This window comes from Salmo trutta, chromosome 32, assembly GCF_901001165.1.
Source record: "Salmo trutta chromosome 32, fSalTru1.1, whole genome shotgun sequence".
Taxonomy (NCBI): domain Eukaryota; kingdom Metazoa; phylum Chordata; class Actinopteri; order Salmoniformes; family Salmonidae; genus Salmo; species Salmo trutta.
The window spans coordinates 33,175,758-33,181,084 of NC_042988.1; the positions used below are offsets into that span (position 1 = coordinate 33,175,758).

At 39.1% G+C, this 5,327-nt stretch overlaps 1 long non-coding RNA gene across 1 annotated transcript; it reads right to left on the bottom strand.

Moving 5' to 3' along the window:
- Positions 1-2,352: 2,352 nt before the first annotated feature.
- LOC115171765 (uncharacterized) lies at positions 2,353-5,059 on the bottom strand. Its single transcript, XR_003871243.1, has 3 exons — positions 4,337-5,059; positions 3,158-3,378; positions 2,353-2,947 (listed from the first exon to the last, which is right to left on the bottom strand). It is a non-coding gene; the product is annotated as an uncharacterized LOC115171765 (long non-coding RNA).
- Between the last annotated feature and the right edge of the window lie 268 nt (positions 5,060-5,327).

The window sequence follows — 5,327 nt, forward strand, 5'->3', positions numbered from 1 at the left end:
CAAGTACTTGGGAGTATGGATAGACAGTACACTGTCCTTCTCTCAGCACATATCATAGCTGCAGGCTAAAGTTACATCTAGACTTGGTTTCCTCTATCGTAATCGCTCCTCTTTCACCCCAGCTGCCAAACTAACCCTGGTTCAGATGACCACCCTACCCATGCTAGATTACGGAGACATCCGTAAAATATTAATAATAATTGTTCCCGTCCCCACAGGAGGTCTTTTGCCTTTTGGTAGGCCATCATTGTAAAAAAATGTGTTTTTAACTGACTTGCATAGTTTAAAAAAGGTCAAATAAAATTAAAAATAACAATGCACATGTTTTAAATGCATAATTTATCTTCAATGCAAAAAGTACTAGCATTTATTCTTAACCTCTATGGGCTAGGTTGGACACTGTCCGATTTCAAAAAGGCTTTACAACGAACGCAAAACATTAGATTATGTCAGCAGAGTACCCAGCCAGAAATCATCAGACACCCATTTTTCAAGCTAGCATATAATGTCACATAAACCCAAACCACAGCTAAATGCAGCACTAACCTTTGATGATCTTCATCAGATGACAATCCTAGGACATTATGTTATACAATACATGCATGTTTTGTTCAGTCAAGTTCATATTTATATCAAAAAACAGCTTTTTACATTAGCATGTGACTAGCATGTGACTAGCATTCCCACCGAACACTTCCGGTGAATTTACTAAATTACTCACGATAAACGTTCACAAAAAACATAACAATTATTTTAAGAATTATGGATACAGAACTTCTTTATGCACTCGCTATGTCTGATTTTAAAATAGCTTTTCGGTGAAAGCACATTTTGCAATATTCTGAGTAGATAGCCCGGCCATCACAGGCTAGCTATTTTGACACCCACCAAGTGTGGTACTCACCAAACTCCGATTTACTATTAGAAAAGTTTGATTACCTTTGCTGTTCTTCGTCAGAATGCACTCCCAGGACTTCTACTTCAATAACAACTGTTGGTTTGGTTCCAAATAATCCATAGTTATATCCAAATAGCGGCGTTTTGTTCGTGCGTTCAAGACACTATCCGAAGGGTAAAGAAGGGTGACGCGCCCGACGTGTTTCGTGACAAAAAAAATCAAAATATTCCATTACCGTACTATTCCATTACCGTAAAATCAATTTTTATGCGATTTTTCTCGTAAAAAAGCGATAATATTCCGACCGGGAGTCGTTGTTTTTGTTCAAAGAGAGAGAAAGTAAACATGGTGTCGGCTCGTGCACGCGCATCCAGTCTCATTGTCCTCAGATCGACCACTATCCAAATGCGCTAATGTTTTTCAGCCATGGCCTGCAAAGCCACCATTCATCGTTCTGGCGCCTTCTGAGAGCCTATGGGAGCGTTAGAAAATGTCACATTATGCCAGAGATCCCCTGTTTTGGTTAGAGATGATCAAGAAGGCCAAGAAATAGTCAGAGAGAGCGCTTCCTGTTTGGAATCTTCTCAGGTTTTGGCCTGCCAAATTAGTTCTGTTATACTCACAGACACCATTCAAACAGTTTTAGAAACTTTAGGGTGTTTTCTATCCAAATCAAACAATTATATGCATATTCTAGTTACTGGGCAGGAGTAGTAACCAGATTAAATCGGGTACGTTTTTTATCCGGCCGTGCAAATACTGCCCCTTATCCCCAACAGGCTAAAATAAATTGTTTCTTCTTTTTGCTTTTTGGGGTTTTACATAAGCAAACAATTACCCCATACCTACTGTAAACTATGGTGGTTGATCTTTGATTTTATTCGGCTGTTTTGCCTCAACTCTTCTTGGGGCCCTTGTTAAGGTCAAGGGCATCAGGAACTTTACCCGGTACCAGGACATTTTAGCCAAAAACCTGTTTGCCTCTTCCAGGAGGCTAGAACTTAGATGCAAGTGGATCCCAGCAAGACAATGACCCCAAGCACAAATCAAAATCCAAAGAAATTGTTAATTGACAACAAAATAAACATTTTTAAAATGGTCATCTCTTGAACCCCATTGAAAACCTGTGGTTTGAATTGAAGAGGGCAGTCCATAAGCACAGATGAAGGATATCAAGGATCTCAAAAGATTCTGTATGGAGGAATGATCTTAAGATCCATCCCAATGTTCTCCAATCTCAAAACATTTTAGAAAATGGCTCAGCTCTATTATCCTTGCATGGTGAGGTATTGAAAACAGAGGCACCGATTTTTTTTAACCTTTTTCCACACATGAGCAGAAGCTTAGGGATCTTTAGTCCGGAGAAAAAAAAGGTCTGAGAACAGTCAACAGCCACCTGTAAACAACATCTCTCTGAGCAATTGTATTATATAGTATCAAAAATGAGAATTTTCTAATGTTTTGAGCATACAATGTGGCTCAGTATTTGTATTATTTATTTGAAACAATGTTTTTTGCTCATCTTTATCAAGGGTGCCAATAATTTGGGTTTGTACCTTACATTTTGAGAGTGGTATTAAGATCCAAAAAGTGCATTAAAACAATTTTTTGTGAAAATGAATATACGTTTTAAATAAACTTTTTGAAAGTACATTACTTTGCTTTTAGTTTGAAAAACATGAACTGACAATATAAAATGGACTTCATTTTGGTAAGGAAGGCCTAACCAAAACTGATCTGATTAAACCACACACTACAGCATACTTGCAGGTTCAATTAAATTGAGACCTACTGTAAATGCATTCAGAAATGATCACAAAAGTAAATGATTGCCGATTCCCACATCTCATCTCTGGCCTTGTTGCAGTCTCCAGTTCCTGGAAGATCCACCAGCACTATGCGTTCCAGAAGATTCTTGGAGTTTGGCATCTTGATGGTCACATACTTCACAAGTGGCCAGTAATGTATCTGGGATGATTTAGATTGTTTCCCATGTATTTTTATTTTGCTTTGTATGTAGCAGGCAATCTCTGTAGAGAACTTTGTGGCCTGTCAAAGAATGTAATATTATTCTTAAGTCACACTCTGCCCCTTTACAACTTTCTGGTATATTTAAAAGAATCGATGGCTATTATGCATTTCATGCTGTTTGTCATGATGTTCATTAAGTTCAGGGGTTCAAATGGGAACATATTGGACCCAACTTGGATCTCAGACTGCAAAAAAGACCCAGTATAAAAGAGTCTTCAAATGACTTACTGTGTCAAATGACAGGATTTTTCTAATTGATGAGAAAAACTCTGGGATGTCGCTGAATGTCTCTGACTCCAGTGACATCAGTTCATCAAAGCTTTTCCCGACTGCATCTTCTCTGTACAATGCCTGGATTTTTACTGTTTGACATATTCACCATCCTTTTCTTTCTCCTCACCATCCATTTCTTTGTTTTTCAAAAGTGATTCCAGCTCCTTCTCCCATTCCTAAAAAAAAGTCAAACATTATTTTTCTGAATATATTATATATTTATATGACGGATCAAACGTTTTATTACCGAAATATTATAATAAATAAATGATAAATACTTTGAGGGAAATGTACTTGATTCAACTGTGATGTGTTGTCTCACCCAACTATCTTAAGATGAATGCATGTCACGTCCTGACCAGTAATAAGATTATTTGCTATTATAGTTTGGTCAGGACGTGGCAGAGGGTATTTTGTTTATGTGTGTCGGGGTGATGGTTTATGTAGTGGGGTGTTTATTCATTATTTCCGGGGTTTTTGGTCACTGCTCTGTTAGTCTATTTCTATGTTCTTTCTAGTTAGTCTGTTTCTATGTTTAGTTAATTGGGGTGTGGACTCTCAATTGAAGGCAGGTGTTGTCTAGTTGCCTTTGATTGAGAGTCCTATATATTAGGGTGTGTTTGTAAATTGTGGGAGGTTGTCACTTGAATTGCTGTCTTGTGCCTTCAAGTATGTATTCGTCGTTCATCATTGTTATTTTTGTATACGTGTTTGGTTTTCCTTCTTTCGCCTATTAAAAGAAGATGAGCATACAACCCGCTGCGCCTTGGTCCTCCTTTCCAGATGACAACCGTTACAATGCACTAATTGTAAGTCGCTCTGTATAATAAAATCAGGTTTCCCAAACTTGGTCCTGTGTCCACCCCTGCATGCACGTTATGTTTTTTGCCGTAGCACTACACAGCTGAATCAAATAACCAGCTCTTCCTCAAGCTTTCATTATTTGAGTCAGCTATGTAGTGCTGGAAAAAACTAAACGTGCATCCAGGACGGGGACGCTGTGCTAAATTACAAAAATGTTAATGTGATCATATTTGCAAGGTGTCAGGACAAAACTTGGTGTCTAGGTGACTTGAACTGGTCTTCAAAATTTCAAATTATATCTTGAGGCTCATCAACATTGCTAAAAATTACCTCTTTAGAAATGAAGTGAATCTCTGCCATGTAGTTGGAGTCAGTCATATTGGCCTCCATCTGGATGACTGATGTGCAAGCGCCAACAGTCCCTGAGGGCAGCAAGGGCTTCACCCCCAAAATGGCATTCATCAGTGAGCTCTTACCAGCTCCTGACCTCCCAAATACACCAACAACTTTGTCGTCAATGATAGCCTCCTTTTCCCTGTAAACAGTGAACCACAGAAAAGCAATGTCACACTAAAAATGCAATTAATTGACTTGAGGTCTATCTATACATAAACAGTAGAAAGCAGAAGGGTATACTACATAGTGGGATAGAGTTAACCAGCTAACTTTGGTCAACTCTGAATTCAACTCGGGATAACCGTTTGTTACACACGCCTCTAGGAAGAGGGAACGCAACACCCTGCTACAACTCAACTCCCCGTGGAGTGAAAGAGGTAAGGGACTGTAGGTGCGAGTACTCCCTAGGTGCCTTCCCCTTTCCCCCTGGGAACAAATGAAACAGAATTACAAACAGGACATTTAAAGAAACTATCTCTGAACAACAAACTAACACAGAACATAATAATCAGCTCTTAACAACACAGAACATAACAATCAGCTCTTAACAACACCAAATCGCTCTCAGCAACAACCAACATATGATATAACCCTCAGCTCCCTCTCTTACAAAGGAACAATGGCTTTTATAGCTTGAGAAGGAGTCTGTAATTGGATACAGCTGTTTCTGACGAGAGGGTGGGGTCAGCTCCAATCATCAATGGGGCTGACCAATCAGCTGTTTGGGGGAATTTCAGGAAGCCATTTCCTGAAACCCACACATACAAAACCACAACACAGAAACTGGGGAACATAACACTGTTGATACTATGGCACACCTTTTAGCCAGGTACGTTTCTATGACAATGAATCCTTAAGCTCTTACAATACCTGCTCCGGGGCAGGCTAACTCCAATGTACGCTAAATAAAGTCTCTGAGGATAGA